Source organism: Hylobates moloch, unplaced genomic scaffold (genome assembly GCF_009828535.3).
Source record: "Hylobates moloch isolate HMO894 unplaced genomic scaffold, HMol_V3 SCAFFOLD_1, whole genome shotgun sequence".
NCBI lineage: Eukaryota > Metazoa > Chordata > Mammalia > Primates > Hylobatidae > Hylobates > Hylobates moloch.
Window position 1 is genome coordinate 58,924,545 of NW_026652276.1, and position 22,756 is coordinate 58,947,300.

The window sequence follows — 22,756 nt, forward strand, 5'->3', positions numbered from 1 at the left end:
AGCTATACACACACACACACACACACACAAAATGAGTCAATAGAGAAAATGCATGTCTTATTCTCAGTCAAAAATACATGAGAAACACTATTCTAGAAACTTCTAGGCTGTAGAAGTATTATTTACACCCATGGGAATATTTTTTTCCAATGTATGATTGAACATTTTTAGCATAGAAACATTTTCTTCATCATCATCAAGCACAACAACAATTAAAATTTAGTAAATAACTATGCAACTTGTAGAATTCAGACAGAATTGAGCCTTGTTAAGAAAGAATTCTATAAAGGGTGCAACTTTCGTGATTGTACATACTCCAAATCTCTCATCTTGCCTAGAACAGATAGGTAGAGTTCACTAGATTAGGCACCTACCTGTAATAATTCTTAACATAGTTAGTTAACTTACCTATAGAACTACAAAAGTTAAATCTCATTCAATGATATGGCCTTTAACATTCATACTAATATACGATAAAATATAAAGAATATACGACAGTTCTCATGTTAGACTCCAATTATAACCCGCTAAGAAATTGTCAATAACTTCTAATGTATGTATAAAGGAAATTTCTGATTAATTTTCAGTATTCTTATCCACGCCCTACTTTGAAGAAGTTTCTCAAGTGATAAGACTTTAATCAATTGGTGAGCACTATTCTCTGACTTGCTGCATTACCAGAGAAGGACCTTTCATGGACTAATGAGAATGTGCCATAAACCAAGGAATACAATTAAGTCTGTGCATCTGAAGTTTTTTTTTAAAAAAAAAAAAAAAAGTCAGGGGGAACATAAACATTGCTTTCTACCTCAAGAGACTTAACAATTATTAAAAATTAATAAAGAAGGAGAATGTTTGAGTAGTACAGAAATTTCATTGTAGGGAAACCATACTAGGTAAGAGGAATAAGAAGGAGACTATTCAAGATTTCCATAGTAGTAAAGTTATATGAGCAAACATTTAATTTGACCTACTTCTAGAATTGTTTTTTATTGAACGTCTGTACTTACAGTGCTTTAAAATTAGCATTCTTTTAGTAACAATAAGTTATTTAAATATTTCAGAATCTAAATCAGAAGACTGTAAGAGGAAAAATTACCAACTAAGAAGCAGGGTGAGCAGGTTTTGAAAACTCATAGTCATGCCTTTAGGAAGAAGCAGGGTAATTTAACTGGAAAGGAGGCTGGTTGAAGGGAGATCAATATGTAATTTTAGCTAGATCGCTTCCCTATTGTCCTTTGGGCGAATGCCAAAGAAGCTCTCTGCCAGGCTTGGGACAATGGGTCAAACCAGAAACATTGCTTTGTACCTGAAAGAGAAAATGAAGCTGGTACAGACAGTATGCTGAGACAGTCTGAGATTCCATTAGAGTGTCAGTCATGAATAAGGTGAGATGTAATTTCTGTGGCTATGAGAGAGTTTCACCATCACCAAGTCTCCCTGGACAGCATCACTGATGCATTTATGATGAAACTTCTCATTTTCTGTTATGTTTTCACTCTTGGACCTTAAAGTAAATTAATCTTTTATCAGTTCCACACTTCATTGAGTGTCATGATTTGGAAGAGATAATAAAATACTGGCTGGTGCTGCCCCCAGAAAGAACCCTGAACCTGCCTTTATTTCAGGAAACTGTACTTAAGGGAATTGATTTAACTGCCAAGTCCACTATAAAGAAAAGAATCGTCTGGAAACAAAGCAGAGCCAGAAAATTAGGAATCGTTGTCTAAATGTAGACACCATCCTCAAAGATTGGGAGGTGGAAAAATAAGGTAATGTCATCAAATTCAGAAAAGTAGGAATTAAAAATTATCATCAATGCATTATTAAATTTTATTATTTTAAAACATTTTTTCATTGTTGATTTTGCCTTCCATTTCTAGGCACAAAACTTCATACTACGTAAAGTTCCATAGATTCTCTGGAGAGAAAAATAGCATTTTAAAATAAGTCTCCTCAAGTTCGCAGTTTATATTACTGGCGTGTGTGTGTGTGTGTCTGTGTGTGTGTGTGTGTGTGTGTGTGTGTGTGTACAAGGATCAGGTGCATCATTATCCAAAAATCATTTTTCTTTTTTAAGTTCTGGGGTACATGTCCTGAAACTGCAGGTTTGTTACATAGGTATACATGTGCCATGGTGGTTTGCTGCACTTATCAACCCATCATCTAGATTTTAAACCCTGCATGCATTAGCTATTTCCTAATGCTCTCCCTTCCCTTGCTCCGCACCCCGTGACAGGCCCCGGTGTGTGATGTTCCCCTTTTTATGTCCATGTGTTCTCATTGTTTAACTCCCACCTATGAGTGAGAACATGCAGTGTTTGGTTTTCTGTTCTGTGTTAGTTTGCTGAAGGTAATGGTTTCTAGCTTCATCCATGTCCCTGAAAACACATGATCTCATTCTTTTTTACAACTGCATAGCATTCCATGGTGTATATGTGCCACATTTTCTTTATCCAATCTATCATTGATGGGCATCTGGGTTGGTTCCAAGTCTTTGCTATGGTAAATAGTGCTGCAATAAACATATGTGTGCATGTGTCCTTATAGTAGAATGATTTATATTCCTTTGGGTATATCCCCAGTAATGGGATTGCTGGGTCCAGTGGTAATTCTGCTTCTAGATCCTTGAGGAATCGCCACACTGTGTTCCACAATGGTTGAACTAATTTACACTCCCACCAACAGAGTAAAAGTGTTCCTATTTCTCCACATCCTCTCCAGCATCTGTTGTTTCCTGACTTTATAATGATCGCCATTCTAACTGGCATGAGATGGTATCTCATTGTGGTTTTGATTTGCATTTCTCTAATGACCAGTGATGATGAGCTTTTTTCATATGCTGGTTGGCTGCATAAATGTATTCTTTTGAAAAGTGTCTGTTCATATCCTTCGCCAACTTGTTGATGGGGTTGTTTGTTTCTTGTAAATTTGTTTAAGTTTCTTGTAGATTCTGGATATTAGCCCTTTGTCCGATGGATAGATTGCAAAAATTTTCTCCCATTCTGTAGGTTGCCTGTTCACTCTGATGACGGTTTCTTTGGCTATGCAGAAGCTCTTTAGTTTAATTAGACTTTTGTCAATTTTGGCTTTTGTTGCACTTACTTTTGGTGTTTCAGTTATGAAGTCTTTGCCCATGCCTATGTCCTGAATGGAATTGCCTAGGTTTTCTTCTAGGGTTTTAATAGTTTTAGGTTTTCTGCTTAAGTGTTTAATCCATCTTGAGTTAATTTCTGTATAAGGTGTAAAGAAGGGGTCTAGTTTCGGTTTTCTCCATATGGCTAACCAGTTTTCCCAACACCATTTATTAAATAGGGAGTCCTTTCTCCATTGCTTTTGTCAGGTTTGTCAAAGATCAGATGGTTGTAGACGTGTGGTGTTATTTCTGAGGGCTCTGTTCTGTTCCATTGCTCGATATATACGTGGTGGTACCAGTATTGTGCTGTTTTGGTTACTGTGGCCTTGAGTATAGTTTGAAGTCAGGTAGCATGATGCCTCCAGCTTTGTTCTTTTTGCTTAGGATTGTCTTGGCTATATGTGCTGTTTTTTGGTTCCATATGAAATTTAAAGTAGTTTTTTCTAATTCTGTGAAGAAAGTCAGTGGTAGCTTGATGGGAATAGCATCGAATCTATAAATTCCTTTGAGCAGTATGGTCATTTCCATGATATTGATTCTTCCTATCCATGAGCATGGAATGTTTTTCCATTTGTTTGTGTCCTCTCTTATTTCCTTGAGCAGTGGTTTGTAGTTCTCCTTGAAGAGGTCCTTCACATCCCTTGTAAGTTGGATGCCTAGGTATTTTATCTTTGTAGCAATTGTGAGTGGAAGTTCACTCACGATTTGGCTCTCTGCTTCTCTACTACTGGTATATAGGAATGCTTGTGATTTTTGCACAATTGATTTTGTATCCTGAGATTTGCTGAAGTTGCTTATCAGCTTACAGAGTTTTGGGGCTCAGATGATGGGGTTTTCTAAATATACAATCATGTCATCTGCAAACAGAGGCAATTTGACTTCCTCTCTTCCTATTTGAATACCCTTTGTTTCCTTCTCTTGCCTGATTGCCCTGGCCAGAACTTTCAATACTATGTTAAATAGGAGTGGTGAGAGAGGGCATCCTTGTCTTGTGCCAGTTCTCCAAGGGACTGCTTTCAGCTTTTGCCCATTCAGTATGATTATTAGATACGGGTTTGTCATAAATAGCTCATATTATTTGAGATTTGTTCCATCAATAACTAGTTTATTGAGAGTTTTTAGCATGAAGTGGTGTTGAATTTTACCAATGGCCTTTTCTGCATCTATTGAGATAATCATGTGGTTTTTGTCATTGGTTCTGTTTATGTGATGGATTACATTTATTGATTTGTGTATGTTGACCCAGACCTGCATCCCAGAGATGAAACCAACTTGATCATGGTGGATAAGTTTTTTGATGTGCTGCTGGATTCGGTTTGCTAGTATTTTATTGAAGATTTTTGCATGATGTTCATCAGGGATATTGGCCTGAAATTTTCTTTTGTTGTGTCTCTGCCAGATTTTGGAATCAGGAGGATGCTGGCCTCATAAAATGAGTTAGGGAGGATTCCCTCTTTTTCTATTGTTTGGAATAGTTTCAGAAGGAATAGTACTAGCTCCTCTTTGTACCTCTGGTAGAATTTGGCTGTGAATCTATCTAGTCCTGGGTTTTTTTTGGTTGGTAGGCTATTAATTACGGCCTCGATTTCAGAACTTGTTATTGGTCTATTCAGGGATTCAACTTCTTCCTGGTTTAGTCTTGGGAGGGTATATATGTCCAGGAATGTATTCATTTCTTCTAGATTTTCTAGTTTATTTGCATAGAGGTGTTTATAGTATTCTCTGATGGTAGTTTATATTTCTGTGAGATCAGTGGTGATATCCCCTTTATAATTTTTTATTGTGTCTATTTGATTCTTCTCTTCCCTTCTTTATTAGTCTGGCTAGTGGTCTATCTATTTTGTTAATCTTTTCAAAAACCCAGCTCCTGGATTCATTGATTTTTTTTGAAGGGTTTTTTTGTCTCTATCTCCTTCAGTTCTGTTCTGATCTTAGTTATTTCTTCTCTTCTGCTAGCTTTTGAATTTGTTTGCTCTTGTTTCTCTTGTTCTTTTAATTGTGATGTTAGGGTGTTGATTTTAGATCATTTCTGCTTTCTGATGTGGGCATTTATTGCTATAAATTTCCCTCTCAACAGTGCTTTAGCTGTGTCCCAGAGATTCTGGTACGTTGTCTCTTTGTTCTTATTGGTTTCAAAGAACTTCTTGATTTCTGCCTTCATTTCATTATTTACCCAGTAGTCATTCAGGAGCAGGTTGTTCAGTTTCCATGTAGTTGAGTGGTTTTGAGTGAGTTTCTTAATCCTGAGTTCTAATTTGATTGCACTGTGGTCTGAGAGACTGTTATGATTTCCATTCTTTTGCATTTGCTGAAGAGTGTTTTACTACCAATTATGTGGTTGATTTTAGAATAAGTGCTACGTGGTGCTGAAAGAAATGTATATTCTGTTGATTCGGGGCGGAGAGTCCTGTAGATATTTATTAGGTGCACTTGGTCCAGAGCTGAGTTTAACTCCTGAATATCCTTGTTAATTTTCTGTCTCGTTGATCTGTCTAATATTGAAAGTGAGGTGTTAAAGTCTCCCACTATTAACATGTAGATGTCTAAGTCTCTTTGTAGGTCTCTAAGAACTTGCTTTATGAATCTGGGTGCTCCTGTATTGGGTGCATATACATTTAGAATAGTTAGCTCTTCTTGTTGCATTGATCTCTTTACACTGATGGGTCTTGACTCTATCCAATTTGTCAGTCCGTGTCTTTTAATTGGGGCATTTAGCCAACTTACATTTAAGGTTAATGTTGTTATGTGTGAATTTGATTTTGTCATCATGATGCTATTATTTTGTTGGTTATTTTGCCCATTAGTTGATGCAGTTTCTTCATAGTGTCATTGGTCTTTGTATTTTGGTGTGTTTTTGCAGTTGCTGGTACCAGTTTTTCCTTTCCATGTTTAGTGCTTCCTTCAGGAGCTCTTGTAGGGCAGGCCTGGTGGTGACAAAATCCCTCAGCATTTGCTTGTCTGTAAAGGATTTTATTTCTCCTTCACTTATGAAGCTTAGTTAGGCTGGATATGAAATTCTGGGTTGAGAATTCTTTTCTTTAAGAATGTTGAATATTGGCCCTCCACTCTTTTCTGGCTTGTAGAGTTTTGCAGAGAGATCCACTGTTATTTTGATGGACTTCCCTTTGTAAGTTACCTGACTTTTCTCTCTGGCTGCCCTTAACATTTTTTCCTCCATTTCAACCTTTGAGAATCTAATGATTATATATCTTGGGGTTGCTCTTCTTGAGGAGTATCTAGTGGTGTTCTATTTCCTGAATTTGAATGTTGGCCTGTCTTGCTAGGTTGGGGAAGTTTTCCTGGATAATATCCTGAAGTGTGTTTTTTAACTTGGTTCCATTCTCCCTGTCACATTCAGGTACACCAATTATAGGTTTGGTCTTCTCACATAGTCCCATATTTCTTGGCTTTGTTTGTTCCTTTTTATTCTTTTTTCTCTAATCTTGTCTTCACACCTTATTTCATTAAGTTGATCTTCAATCACTGATATCCTTTCTTCCGCTTGATCAATTCGGCTATTTATACTTGTGTTTGCTTCACGAAGTTCTCGTGCTGTGTTTTTCAGCTCCATCCAGGTCATTTATGTTCTTCTCTAAACTGGTTATTCTACTTTGCAGTTCTTGTAACCTTTTATCAAGGTTCTTAGCTTTATTGCATTGAGTTAGAAAATGCTTCTTTAGCTCAGAGGAGTTTGTTATTACCCACCTTCTGAAGCCCATGTTTGTCAATTCATCAAACTCATTCTCTGTCCAGTTTTGTGCTCTTCCTGGAGAGGAGTTATGATCATTTGGAGGAGAAGAAGCATTCTGGTTTTTGGAATTTTTTGCATTTTTGCAGTTTTTTTAACTCATGTTTGTGGATTTATCTACCTTTGATCTTTGAGATAGATGACCTTTGGATGGGGTTTCTGGGGGTGGGGGGTCATTTTTGTTGATATTGGTGTTATTACTGTTTGTAGTTTTTCTTCTAACAGTCAGGCCCTTCTTCTGCCAGTCTGCTGCAGTTTGCTGGAAGTCCACTCCAGATGCTATTTGCCTGGGTATCACCAGCAGAGGCTGCAGAACAGCAAAGACTGCTGCCTGCTCCTTCCTGTGGAAGCTTTGTCCCAGAGGGGCATGGGCCTGATTCCACCTGGAGCTCTTCTGTATGAGGTGTCTGTCAACCCCTGTTGGGAGGTCTCTCCCAGTCAGGAGGCACGGGAGTCAGGGACCCACTTGAGGCAGTCTGTCCCATAGGAGAGCTCAAGCGCTGTGCTGGGAGAATCCTCCTTGTCAGGATCTGCTGCTTTCTTCAGAGCTGGCAGGCAGGAACATTTAAATCTGGTGAAGCTGCACCCACAGTCACCCCTTCCCCCAGGTGCTCTGTCACAAGAAGATGGGAGTTTTATCTATAAGCCCCTGACTGGAACTGCTGCCTTTCTTTCAGAGATGCCCTGCCCAGTGAAGAGGAATCTAGAGAGGCAGTCTGACCACAGCCACTTTGCCGCACTGTGTTGAGTTCCACCCAGTCCGAACTTCCAGGCGTTTTTCGTGCTGTCAGGGGGAAACTGCCTATTCAAGCCTCAGTAATGGCAGACACCCCTCCCCCCACCAAGCTCAATCATCCCAGGTCGACTTCAGATTGCTGTGCTGGCAATGAGAATTTCAAGCCAGTGGATCTTAGTTTGCTAGGCTCTGTGGGAGTGAGACCCGGTGAGTGAGACCACTTAGCTCCCTGGCTTCAGCCCCGCTTCCAGGGGAGTGAACGGTTCTGTCCCGCTGGGGTTCCAGATGCCAATGGGGTACAAAAATAAAACTCCTGCAGCTAGCTCGGTGTCTGCCCAAACAATTGCCCAGTTTTGTACTAGAAACCCAGGGTCCTGGTGGTGTAGGCACATAAGGAATTTCCTGGTCTGTGGATTACAAAAACCGTGGGGAAAGCATAGTATCTGGGCTGGATGGCACAGTCCCTTATGGCTTCCCTTGGCTGGGAAAGGGAGGCCCCCTGCTCCTTGCACTTCCCAGGTGAGGCGATGCCCCACCCTGCTTCTGCTCACCCTCCTTGGGCTGCACCCACTTCCTAACCAGTCCCAATGAGATGAACAGGGTACCTCAGTTAGAAATGCAGAAATCACCTGCCTTCTGCATTGCACCTTTGACTTTGGGGCATACCTTTAAATCGAAAACTTTTAGCCCTAGCATTTTAGTGATTATCCTATTGTTCAAATTTCTTTCCACCTGCCAACTCCCAAAAAATGTTTCTTCTATATTGAGAAAGTTTTCCAAATATATATATTTTTTAATTGATAGTCAATGATTTTACCTCTATTTAGACATATATTAGGAGACAGAATACTATGAAAGAGAATTAGAAAACTAGGGAAAGCCTTGGGCAAATCTGCACATCTTAAACTGGAAACATTCAACCCCATCAACCTATCCATATGTAAAATTTTTATGCAGTCAATAATCTTCAGAAATACATGTATTATGGGGTCATCTTTCAATTTATTTTTATTTAACATTTAAATCTGCCAAACATCATGACTGTTTCTGAATGTAAATTCAAAATAGCCTTTTGTAACCAAAAAAGAAATAAATCAAGAATATTAAATTACTAAGTAATAAAAAGGGTTACTTCCCCTTGGGTAAGTTGTATTGAGGACAGTGTTGGTTGCATCCATTTTCCCTTTCCTAATTTAATATCTGTTCAGGTATCCACTCCTAGACTACATAGCTGGTGAACTTCAAGGGAAACTGATCATACTAATCATTTCAAAGATGGATGTGACTTGCCCAGGGTAATCCAGTTTCTTGCTATAACTGCTTCAGGAAACCAGGCCTTAGCTGATGTGCCCACAGCATTCCTTTGATTGCAGGTTATTAATTAAATGATTAGACCAGTGAGATGTGAAGGTTAATTTACTGGACAACACAGAAGTAAAGTTTCTCTGTCAAGAGAAAGTCAAAAGAAATAGGCTTTGTATGTAGTTGTTTATAGATGTGAGGTCCAGTACTACTGCAACCATCTTGTGAAAAGACGGAGATGAAATCAACACAAAAAGAATGAAATTACCAAGAATATTTGAGCCAATCAGACCAAGTTCTAGTTAAACCAAGCCTTACTACCACCACACTTATGAATATTTTCAGGTTTTTGTGGGCCTGTTTGAGTTGGGTTTTATACTACTTAAAATATTCTAACTAATACAATAAATAGAATTATCTTCCATAATTAAGACAATTATAAAACAGCATGTTTCACTTTTTGCTTTTATACTAGGAAATTAGAGTCATACTTAAAATTCAACCACAAAAATTACATATGCCTCCATGGCCTGCATTTTTAGTCTCATTTTAACAAGGTCCAGTTTTGTCACCTACGTTTCTTGTGGTTCTTGTCATGATTATTTGTATTTACATGTATCAACTTCAAAAAAACATTTATTACAAACCACCACAGATTACTTACAGAATAAGCTGAGTCATAAATAAACTGACAAAGTAAAAAAATGAATTAACAAAAAATAAGTGGAACTTTCTCAGAAGGTCCATGGTACAAACACAAGCAAGAAAAATTGAAGAAATGATTAAACATATTTTACAAAGCAGAAACTTTTTATTACAGAAAGTGTTGTTCTGTTCATTTTCCAGATAAATGGAACTCATTGTTATATCTTTATATAATCAACCAGAAGAAACAAGAATTGTTTTTATATGATTTTTGATGATTTAAATAGAATTCAAATTGCAAAATAACAGAATTGATAGCCTAAGAATTATTGCAAAGTGCTTCATGTCATGCAGCTCATATTATTTTTTCTGACTCAGGCCATTTCACTTCACTAATCTAATTAATTTGTACTAAAATGTCACTCCTATTGCATTAAATTTTACATTAAAATCATTTGCCTGCCAAAGGAAATTTTTCTCTAGAATTGGGTTTATGGAATGAATGCATATTACCTATTACACATTTTCACCATTTTGATGGACATTTGATTTCTTTCCATAAGTATCTACAGCATGGAGATCATAGTGTATTTCACACCTAAAAATACATATCAAATATTTAATGAGAGTACCACAAACAAAAATTTAATATATATGTATATATACTTTTTAAATATATATATATATGTACTTTTATATATACTTTTATACTTTTATATGTAAGCCTGATGGAAAAGGAATCAATCCTGCTTGGTTTTACCTCTCCTTCTTTATGCTGTAAATCCAAATTGTATTTCCTTGGGAGCTGAACCATAAAAAGCAAGACATACTATCAACCAAACAGGCAGGAAATGCTTGCTAATCTTTGTTAGTAAGGGCTAGTAATTATAATTTCTTTAAAAAAAATGGAAAAAATCTTTTGATGCCTTTTTGTCATATTAATGCTTTACAAATCACAGAATGATTGAGTTGATTTTGGCAATGACAGGAAAGAGTGTTGAAGAATGAAAGAAAAGAAGCCCTCCCTGCCCCACTGAGAGCACAAACTTCCACCATCACAGCTTCCTTCTTCGATGCATATTACTTTCATCACTAAGACTCCTGGGATGATCACTTAAATTTTCAGTTCTGTTAGCACCATGAAAAGAAGTTTTGGTAACGGAAGAAAACAGTAGTGAGGAACTGGACAGCAAAATGGAAACACCATAAGCTTTGCCTATTTCCTACTTTAGCCCAGGCCAGCTGAGAAGTGTACACACACAGGTCAGTGCAGACTTCTTCAGCCAGTCTATCTAAGTCATCCACATGTGCTGAAGGCTTAACAACTAGACAAACCTCAGAGTTTCTGGGCAACCTTACTCACCCTACTGTCCCTGCTCTATTTGTAGGGCTCACTGTAAATCATATAGTTGTTATGTGGCTGTATGAAATCATTTATAAAGCTGAATCCATGAAAATTTTCTTTTGTAACATTTTTGAAATATATGACAATTATAAATACAAAATTAAATATATGCACTATTAAAATCTGCAACCCTTATCAAAATATATCTAGAAATATATTTTCATTTAGTGACAGCCATATATTTGCATATTACATGAAAGCACATGAACTGGCCCATAAACTGGGTAGAACTACAAGAGAAACTTAGATTTGTTGCCACTTATCAATCAATCAAACACTTATTTAAGCACCTATGCAGTTCTGGGCACTTCTGGCCCTATGTATTCCCACTCCCACTTCCTATTACCAGGATGCTGTTTGATAGCTTCATACATATGAGGAAGACTTACACAAGCTGTTGCTGTGAGGTACTAAGCTAATGGAAGTCTGAGTGTGAGCAAATCACACACATGTAATGTCTTCTGAGCAGGCAGAAAAGCAAAGCTCTCTTTAAACAGATTATTTTTTAAACTTTAATGATTTTAACAAAGCAACTAATCCAAGACTCTAGAGGCAGGGCAAAGTTCAGAATCTGAGACTTTCTTAGACCCTAAGCCTCAAAGCAGGTGCCTTTATGGAAATAAAAAGAATGTAAGAGAAGCTCTTTCTCATATGCCCTTATGCCTCAAGCAGAATTCCCTCACTCTCATTTCCTGAAGGACCACAGACCTCTCTGGCCTCAGAAGGAGTTATTCTGAATTAGTTTGTAGTTTGTAGATTGCACATAACTTTTTAATTTTATAGTATTTACATATGGCAGTCATTCAACAATTTTTGGTGTTAAATTAATTGCAATAGTTACACATTATTCAATAAAATAAATAAGATTTCAAATAGATAATACCTTTAAAACTCCAGCAGAGCAGATACTACACTTTAGTGACTGGCTTTAAATTAATATATATGGATATTCATTAGAACTATTAATTTCAATCATTCTCTTCAGTGTGTTTATTTTTCGGAGGGATGCGTGATGATAAAAGGGATGTTACACAGAAACTATAAGACCTAAGAGTTAATGTGTACTTCATTCTTGTCTTGTAATTCCTTCCAATCTGGCTCTAAATCCCTAGCAATGACTTTAAAAGCTTTCAAGAAAAATACAAGACTATTGACAACTTTCTGAAATGCTGCCCTCAGAGTCCACGTCATTGATTGCTTATTCCCCAGTCTTATGCAACTATAATCACAGAGTGCCACAGAAGACAGGACTGACTTCCAAGTCAGACAGCCCCTAATTAGTATTCTAGCATGGTTGTCTTAATGTGCTACGTATCCACTCTAAGCCTCAGCCACCTCCTCTATGAAATGGAGATAATAAAAGTACCCACTCCATAGGATGGCTGGAACTTTCATGGAATAGTGCATGTATAGCAGCAGTGTCTACAGCAGTGAGTACTAAGTAGATGTTACTTCTGTCTTCCATTCCCTTTCTGCAATGCCTACACTGTTGTTTTCCAGTGCAAGCTACGTATTAGGAGATATAACCTCTCACGTAGGTGGGATTTGTAAACATTGTCATATTTTAGTATCAAATGTGCCTAGGTAAATCCTGGACCCCTGCATGCCCACCATGTAGTAGCTGCCACCTAATTCCAGTTCAGCTTTCTATTTCTGTTTTTACTGAACATGCTTTCTCAGATGAAAATGGAGATTTGTTTATTTCCTAGGGCTGATACTGATCCTACCTCTTGTCAATTATTTCTCCAAGGTGGCAGAAAAATTTTACCCTCCTCTCCACATCCTTAAATGATAGCCACCATCCTCCAAATGAACAAATTCCCCAAACTTTGGCTCTGAGTAATGTTGCAGTGAAGTACCTCCTATCTTGATTACTAATTTGGTTCCATGGTTACCAGGGAAGATGATATTTCTCCAGAAATAGCATAATCTTAGCAACAACTTTAGGAAAAGATACTATTGGAACCTTAATAATTTTCTTATGAAAATGCATTACTGAAATTTATGGAAGGTCAACATATGCCTAGCTTAAATTTATTATGTTCCAAAAAGCCACGTGTAAACCAGTTATTTGGAACTTAAAATGTATTTTCCCATAAAACGTTTTACACTGCATTTAATGTTCCTATCTATCACACATAATCTTCTGTAATCCATATTGTACCTGAGGTATGGTCCCAGATGCACTAATTTATACAATGAGCCTCTATTTATGTAACTCAAATTTTCACAAACCTCATCAGCTGGCAAGTCTAAATTAATTCACTTGTTCAATACAAATGCATTGCATACTACTAAATGCCAGGCACTATTCTGGGAACTTCAGATGCAGTGATAAGACAAAATTCTTGGCCTATGTTTATGAACTAGTGGGGAAAAGATCTTAACCAAAAAGCATTTTGTAACCTCAGGTATGAAAAACTGCTATGAAAGATCAAAAGCAGGAAAACGGGGAGGAGAAAAATGGGGTATATTTTTAGAGAGGGTTTTTCTGAGGAGGTGACATTTGAGCAGAGATTTAAATAAAGTGGGGGTGTTAGCAAGGTGAATGCCTAGTGGAGAAGCATCCCAGTCAGAGAGAACAGCCATGCAAAGGCCCTTAAGTGGACTGACTAGGTTGTCTCTAGGAAACGCAAGAAGGCTGGGCAGTTAGCCAAAAGGAAGAGACCGAGTGCAGGAAATGAGTTCCAGGAAGGGCCTGATCACTGAGGCATTACAAGCCCTGGAGATTACTTTAGATTTTATTTTGAACATGTTGAGAAGTCATTGCAGAGTGGAGAGTGAAAGAAGGACATTTTTAAAGGACATTTCTAAAAGATTATTCTAGATACCAGAGGAAAATAAACTGCAAGGGCACAAGGGAGAAAGCATGGAGATCAGATAGGAGAATATTTCTGTATTCCACATAGAGATGATGAAGGCTTCGACTAGAGTGGAAATGATGAATGTTGTGAGAAGTGATCAGATGAATGAATGAGTCTGTATCAAAAGCAATAAGGCAAATTCATCAAATTAGGCTAATTATTCCTTTGGTACACATTTCTCAGTCACCCCTCAGTCCTCAGAAGAGACCCCTAGCAGGTCTGATCCCCAAGTATGCTAGACATTCTTATCTGAGACAAAAAACAGCCAAAATTATAGGCCATTTCTACAGGAAAACCAAACGGTTCCAAAAGGGCATGCCAGGAACACGTCAGCCTCTTAGAGTTAAAAATTACCAAAAGGTTCTGCTACCAAAGAATGTGCCTTTAGAGCAATGGTCTCCGACTCATTTCCCCATGTTTGTGCCCTGGGAGATTACTGGTCAAAGTCTCCTTTATGAGCCTGTAAGCCCACTGATATTACCATACATTTAATAATTTTCTTTTTTTCCAGAAAAAAATATAGAAATATTAGACAATCTCTGTTAATTATTATAATCAAGTAAGTTTCACCAAAAGATCAAAGAAAAATTGCACCAGATGTTATTAAACAGGCAAGGAAGACATTATTCAAGACTATTGCAATAGGGGAGAGAGATTGAACTCAGCTCTGCTCAAAGCTGGAGAGTTTTTAAGTACTGAGATGAGCTAGAGGAAAAGTACTAGAGAACATTAACAGGGAGGTTGGCCGATGTGATTAGACCATCTATATTTGCTAATGGGCACTTATTCAATTTATGTTCCTACCTTCCCTGAAAGACTGTGAGATAGGGGTTCTAGCTTTCCTAGTGATTACATTTCAAAGGAATGGCTCCCAGATTCTTAAGAAAGACATTCCTGGATTGTAGAAGATTTACATCTCAAAAGGACAGAGAAAGAATTTACAATTACAAGTTTTCTAAAGTAAATTATCTAATGAAAAAAAAAAGGGAGGTTGGGGGGATTATAGCCAGGAAGAAAACTGTCTAAAGTTTAGTCAAGTTAAGGGAAGTGTTAAGGCTGTTTTGGTTAGGAAAAAAAAAAAAATCAATATTCAATAATTACAAAGTTTTTGTGATAAATCTTTGCCCAAAACCAGCTGGCTATTCATTGCTATTAATCCTCCTTAAATGAAATGATAAGGTTCTAATTTGATGTTAGCACATAAAAGTTATCTGATCCAGAAAAGGTTATCAAATGTCTGAACATTGCTGGAGTCAACACCACTCAGTTGTGGGTAAATAGAGCTGTATCCACCTCCCAAAAAGTTAGGAGGTCCAGAATGGCTCGGACGCACAAAATTTTAAAAGATACCACAAGTAAAGATTAACAAGTCTCTTGGTCTTTGGGATACTAAAATCTCCGCCTTATTGTTCTTTTGTTTAAGTATTGAAAAATCAAAGGTTTAGTCTAGAAAAAGGAGTCAGCCCTGATTCTAGCAAGAGCCTTAAAAAGTCATTTCTTAGAATTTTGAACTTAAAAACAAGATTGCCTCCTGAGAAAATAGGGGTTTACAATTCAGGCCCCCCCACTGTTCATACAAGGATGCTGTCACATAAATCAAATATTTATAAATCAAGAACTGCCTACAGAGGTCAAGATTAAGAGAACAGTTCTTAATTCTTTGTTGGTTTTTAAAGGATATCGACATTTGTATAACATTTAGAATTAACATAATTATAGAAATGGAGAATAGATTAGTGGCTCCCAGGAGTTAGGGATGGATGGAGAGGGCAAGTGAGATTATAAGGGGCAACATAAGGGGGGAGGTGATAGTGCAATTAAGTAGCTTAATTATGCTGGTAGTCACACCATAATTGTAGCTTGTATCACACAAAGCTACAGATTTGATGAAATTACATAGCTTATTGAGCACCCCTCCCCCACCCCAACCTCCCTTTTCTTAGAGAACGTACTTTAGAAAACTTGTAAATTTTTCTTTCCCTGTCCTTTTAGGATGTAAATCTCCTACAACCCAGGAATGTCTTTTTCAAGGATCTTGGGAGCCATCCCTTTGAAATGTAATCATTAGGAAAGCTAGAACTCCTATCTCAGTCTCTAAGGGAAGGTAGGAATATAACATCAATAAGCTCAGTGAACACACACACACACACACACACACACACACACATATGTATGAATAACCAGTAGAATTTGAATAACCTCTATGTTTTGTATCCATGTTACTTCCCTGGATTTGACATTGTATTAAAGTTACACAAGATGTCAACATTGGAGAGAATGGGTGAAAGGCACACAGGACCTCACTATGTATTTATTTGCAATTTTCTGAGAATTTACTATTATCGCATAGTAAAAAGTTAAAAATATATATGGATAAATTGCAGTGACTCCAGAGGGTGACCAAAATGGTAAGGAAGAGGAGATATTTCATCTTAAATCAGAAAGCAGGAAGAGGGGTCACTGAAGACCTTATAATTGTTGAAAGAACTGCATCTGAGATTAAATTTATTCTGGAAGGCAGGTAGAGGTTCAAGAGAGGCAGATTTCAGCTCAATGCAAGGGAAGGTTTTCTAACACTTGGGGCTTTCTGAAATGAAAATGAAGCCTCAATTACATAGTAAACTTAATTTCACTGAAAACGTTCAATCAAACTTGGATGACTAATTTTCAAAAACATTGCTAGAGTAATTTCAGAATAGGATAGGAAGATGGATTTTCTAAAGTGTCTTGCCAAAAAAAAAAAAAAATCCCCACAGTTATTATATCTTCTTCTCTGGTTGTATTGCTATATACAGACTCAACCCACCTTATACTTACCAACCCAGACTCCAGTTGTAAAAAAAATCAGAATAACTATAATGCACCAAATGCCACTTTGCTGCATTATCCAGAGAATTTTCAAAGGGTGACACACTTATGTTACAGTGAGTGGAAAACATTTAGCAAAGTGTTTTCTAAAATAGAGCAGTTCACTCAAAACAGGAAGCATGATGGAATTCAGAAAAAGAAATAATATTGTTGTGCCACAATGTACAACTGCTAACATGTACAAATTTGAACCAGATTTTCAAAATCTAAATATTTACAGAAAAAAATTACCCAAGGTGTTGGAAAACCATTTTCTAGCTCAAAATATATCATGCCGAAGTTTGTTTTAAAATTGTTTATTTAAAATTACAGACACAATGTGTTAAATGTAGAGTAGAACCAAAAAATGTTTAAGATAGAATGGACCATCGGATCCACCTAGTTGAACTGAAGGGCAAGTTACCTAATTCCAGACAGAATTTCCAGGCCAGTGCTTTTTCTACTACACCTTGATCAATCTAAATTAAATACCTCTTACAGCAGTTATGCTGCAAAAAGCATAGAGAAAGACAAACCACGCTTCTGTCAACAGACAGAACAGCTAGAAATATGAATGAACTCAGACAAAAAAAAAAAAAAAAAAAAAAACACTCTAATGGAATGACGAGCTATCCCTGAATGTTGTTTTTAAAGTTACAATGATTGAAAAATGCTCATGTTTTTAGTTCATCTGGGTTTTGGTTTTTGTTTTTAAAGGACACAAAGATCAGAAGGAGGAAATGTTTCTACTTTAGGCTCTAGCATAAGGGTCACCCTTGCTATAAAGCTCAAATATAACTATCTGAGGGACAAAAAGAACCAAATAATCCAGATGACTATGCTGTGGTGGGGAATGGGCAAAAAAGGCAAGCAGTCATAAAATTAGTGCTGAGAAAAGGGACAAAAATAGAGGAGCTGCAAGTTCCATGAGTTCTGAGTAGTGGGCTCCTAATCTGACGGTGTACTACCAATAGATTTAGTTTTATAGCATCAATAAACTATTACTGCAAGTGAAATTAATAGATTTAAGTATTGATTTCTTTCAGTCTTCTCTAGAAATATATAGCTTTCTTGAAACAGTATTTATATAAATTATATTCTAATGGCTGTTTAGTTTACCCATATATTTATCTAATGCCCACACTAGGGCCACTTTAATGCATCTATCCATTAATTTATTTATTCAGCATATATTTACACCATACTTGTTACATGGCCAATACTCTCCTAGACACTAGAAATACAAATATCAGAAAGAAAATGCCTTAACCTCCCAACCCAATGTAGGATCTTTCTTACAATGTTCCTGAAAGATAGTCTCTGTTTGACTAGATGCAGTGACAGGAAACTGAGTAATTACCTAGGCATCCAATTTTGTTTTTAGACTGATGTAATTGTTCAAAAAATTCATTTAAGGTAGTATAAATTATTTTAAAATATTCAAGCAAAAATAATGTCATATCTCAGAAATCAAGAAAATCAAATAAAAACAAATTCACCTAAATTGGCAGGGAAGTCACTGTCAGGCATTCCATGGGAAAACACACACCCATACACACACACCCCCCCAAACACCTGTACATAAATGATACATAATTTGCATACATACACACACATACACACACGTACACACACACAAAGACACAATTTGTTTTGAAATGAAAATCAGACATAATCCCTCAGTCATGCTACCTTTTCTCCTCCGCTATCTGCCCATTGCAATGGCTCTATATGGGTTCAGGTATTTATTATTCCATTGAGAGTTGGCAGCTCAACTGACCATAGTAGATTATCCCCAAGACCCCAATACTTGGCACAAAGTCATTCCCTGCCTCTCACCAGCCACAAATTCAAAGTTCTGACATCCTAAAGCTGATAGAGGCTCCAGAAACCAAGTTTATCAGAAAATATACTACCCTGTCTTTTCCAGTGTGTCTGCAGGTCAACCCTTCAAGTCTAAGCACACAGTTTATATCCCTTCTCTTCTTGGACAATTGACTCCGTTTGCTTCCCAGAACTTTGACTTGTTAATTTTTCCTTCAGAGGAAGAAAAACTTAACATAGCAACACCTGAGCACTGAACAACTACTGAGGATAAAAGAAGATTCACTCAAATTTGAGGTTAAAAGACCCTCAGGAAGTGACAACCAGAAAATGAAAGAAAGTTACATGATTTTGCTCAAGATCAATGTAAAATTATTAAAAATGCTAATACATATGCTGAGAAAATAGCTATCAGGAAAGTATAAGTCAATACAGAAGATTAAAATAATAAAAAAAGATGTATGTTTAAAGGATAAAAAGGGAAGATGGCCAACTAGACACAGCCAGGAGGAATATCTCCTGCCAAGGGACCAGAACATCTGGAAGACTGGCACACTCATGCAGATATTCAGAGGGAAGGCATTGAACGTGGACAGAGCAAAGACACAGATGCTGGGCTGAAGTGGGAGAAAGCTGGGAATCCTCCACAGGGCCACCGTGTACCAAGACTTAACCTCCCAACCCAATGTAGGATCTTTCTTACAACGTCCTAGTCTAGGAACAAGTGTTCCTAGCCCCCAACAACTCCTGCAGAAAGGGTGAATTTTACAGGCAAGGAGCAACACACTCACTTGCCATGGGCCTCTGTAATTCCAGCAGGAGGAGATCCCTCAACCACTATGGACACTTGAGTTGGCAGGGAGAGCTGCTTAGAGATGTGGTAGGGTCAGGACTCCAGCCAGTGTGGAGCCGAGAAGGTTTGGTGCAGAAGCATCTTTAGTAGAGCAGTCAGGGACGCCCATGCCCCTAGGACGACTTGGTCCCATAGGAAGCTTTAGCCCTAGGGGAACTCTCAGATCTGAATTCTGCAGGGCAGTCATGCCCATGAGATTGGGCGGGTCTGACCTGATGACCCATCAGTCTGCTGGCCTCTTCCGGAGCCCCAGCCTGGCCACACCTGCTTGCAGTGAATCCCTCAGGTACCTCCTAAGGGCCCTTATCATAGCTCCTGAACTTGTGGACAGCACCTAACCTGCAGAGTGCTCCAGCAGAGCAGACCTGCAGACTAACACCAGAATGCCTACACCCTCCTCCAACTGCAACCTCCCCCTTGCTGCTTTGCTTGCATGCACTCACCCACAGCCACCATCTACATTTCTTTACCAGAGCACATGTAAACAGGTGAACCTTCCCCTCCCTTCCCTGCCAGCATGCACAGTTCTGCACCCACCAGTGCCCAACCCTGTGCTAACATGGCCAGCAGTGGAAACACAAACACTGTTGCCAGTGGGGCCCCAATCTCCCAGCCATGCTTCCACTGCCTCTGCTGTAAATGCCCACACAGAAGCCAGCACCTTGACATCCGTTAGCACCCTGCCGCAGTTAACAAGTGTGCACCTTGCCGCATGGCTGCTGCTGCTGCTGCTGCTGCTGCTGTCACATGAGAAGGAGGACAGATCCCTCAAAGAGACTTAAAATCCCAACAAGCATAGTGGGAGACTTCAACACTCCACTGACAGTATTAGATGGATCATCCAGACAAAATTAACAAAGATGCTCAACACCTGAACTCAACACTGGGCCAAATGGACCTGATAGACATCTATAAACTCTCCACCCAAAAACAACAGAATATACATTATTCTCATCATCACATGGCAGACTCTAAAGTCAACCACACAATCTGACATAAAATAATCCTCAGCAAATCTGAAAGAATCAAAATTATACCAACCACTCTCTCAAACCACAGCTCTAATAAAGTAGAATTCAAGCCTAAGAAAAGCATAAAAACCTTATAATTACATGGAAATTAAACAACCTGCTCCTGAATGACTTTCTGGTAAATAATGAAATAAAGGCAGAAATCAAGACGTTATTTGAAAGGAATGAGAACAAAGATACAACATACGAGAATCTCTGGGACACAGCTAAGGCTGTGTTAAAAGGGAAATATATAGCACTAAACACCCACATCAAAAAGTAAGAAAGATCTCAATTTGACAACATAAAATCATAACTGAGAGAACTAGAGAACCAAGAGCAAATTAACCCTAATGCTGGCAGAAGGCAAGAAATAACCAAAATCAGAACTGCACTGAAGGAGACTGGACAAACACAAAATAAATTCAAAAGATCAACAAATTCAGGACCTGCCTTTTTGAAAAAAAAAATAATAAGATTGATAGACCACTATCTAGACTAATAAAAAAGAAAAAAAGAGAAGATCCAAATAAAGACAATTAGAAATGACAAAGGAGATATTACCACTGACCCCATAGAAATACAAAAAAAATCAGAGACTATGAATACCTCTATGCACACATTAGAAAATCTAGAAGAAATGGACAAATTCCTAGACACATACACCTTGCCACACCTGAATCAGGAAGAAACTGAATACCTGCACAGACCAATAATGAGCTCTGAAATTGAATAAGTAATAAATAGCCAACCAACAAAAAAGCACAGGACCAGATGGATTCACAGCTGAATTGTACTAGATGTACAAAGAAGAGATGGTACCATTCTTACTGAAACTATTCCAAAAAGTTGAAGAGAAAGGATACCTCCCCAACTCATTCTAGGAGGCTAGCATCATCCTGATACCAAAACCTGGCAGAAATACAACAAAAAAGAAAACTTCAGGCCAATATCCTTGATGAACATCAATGCAAAAATTTTCAACAAAATACTGACACTCTGAATCCAATAACACATCAACAGTTGACCCATCAAGATCAAGTAGGATTTATCCCTGGGATGCAAGATTGGTTCAACATATGCAAATCAATAAACATGATTCATCACATAAATAGAACCAAAGACAAAAGCCACCTGATCATCTCAATAGATGCAGAAAAGGCTTTTGATAAAATTCAACACCCTTCATCTTAAAAAATCTCAATAAACTAGGTATTGAAGGGACATACCTCAAAATAGTAAGAGCCATCTAAGACAAACCCACAGCCAGCATCATATTGAATGGAAAGCATTCTCCTTGAAAGCTGGCACAATACAAGGATGCCCTTTCTCATCACTCCTATTCAAGATAATATTGGAAGTCCTGGCCAGAGCAATCGGGCAAGAGAAAGAAATAAAAAGCATCCAAATAGGAAGAGAAGAAGTCAAACAATCCCTGTTTGCAGAACACATTATTTTATATCTAGAAAACCCCATAGTCTCAGCCCAAAAGCTCTGTAAGCTGAAAACAACTTCAGCAAAGTCAAAGATACGAATCAAGATACAAAATTCACTAGCATTCCTATATACCAACAGCAGTCAAGCCAAGAGCCAAATCAGGAATGTAATCCCATTCACAATAGCTACAATAAGACTAAAATATTTAGTAATACAGTTAATCAGGGAGGTGAAAGATCTCTAAAACGGGAATTACAAAACACTGCTCAAAGAAATCAGAGATGACACAAACAAATGGGAAAACATTCTGTGTTCATGGATAGGAAGAATCAATATCATTAAAATGGCCATACTGCCCTAAGCAAATTACACATATGCTATTCCTATCAAACTACCAATGACATTCTTCACAGAATTAAAAAAACAACTTTAAAATTCATACGGAACAACAAAAAAAAAAAAAACCCAGCCTGGATAGCCACAGCAACCCTAAGCAAAAAGAACAAAGCTGGAGACATCATGTTACCCAACTTCAAAGTCTATTACATGGCTACAGTAACCAAACTGCATGATACTGATATAAAAACAGACACATAGACCAACAGAACAAAGAGCCCAGAAATAAGACCACAACGCCTACAACCATCGCAACCAAATAAAGAGCTTTGACAAAGCTGACAAAAACAAGCAATGAAGAAAAGACTTCCTATTCAATAAACGGTGCTGAGATAACTGGCTAGCCATATGCAGAAGACTGAAACTGGACCCCTTCCTTACACCATATACAGAAATGAACTCAAAATGGACTAATGACTTCAATGTTAAAACCCAAAACTATAAAAATCCTGGAAGATAACCTAGGCAATACCATTCTGAACATAGGAACTGGCAAAGATTTCTTGACAAAGACACCAAAAGCAATTGCAACAAAAGCAAAAATTGAAAAAAA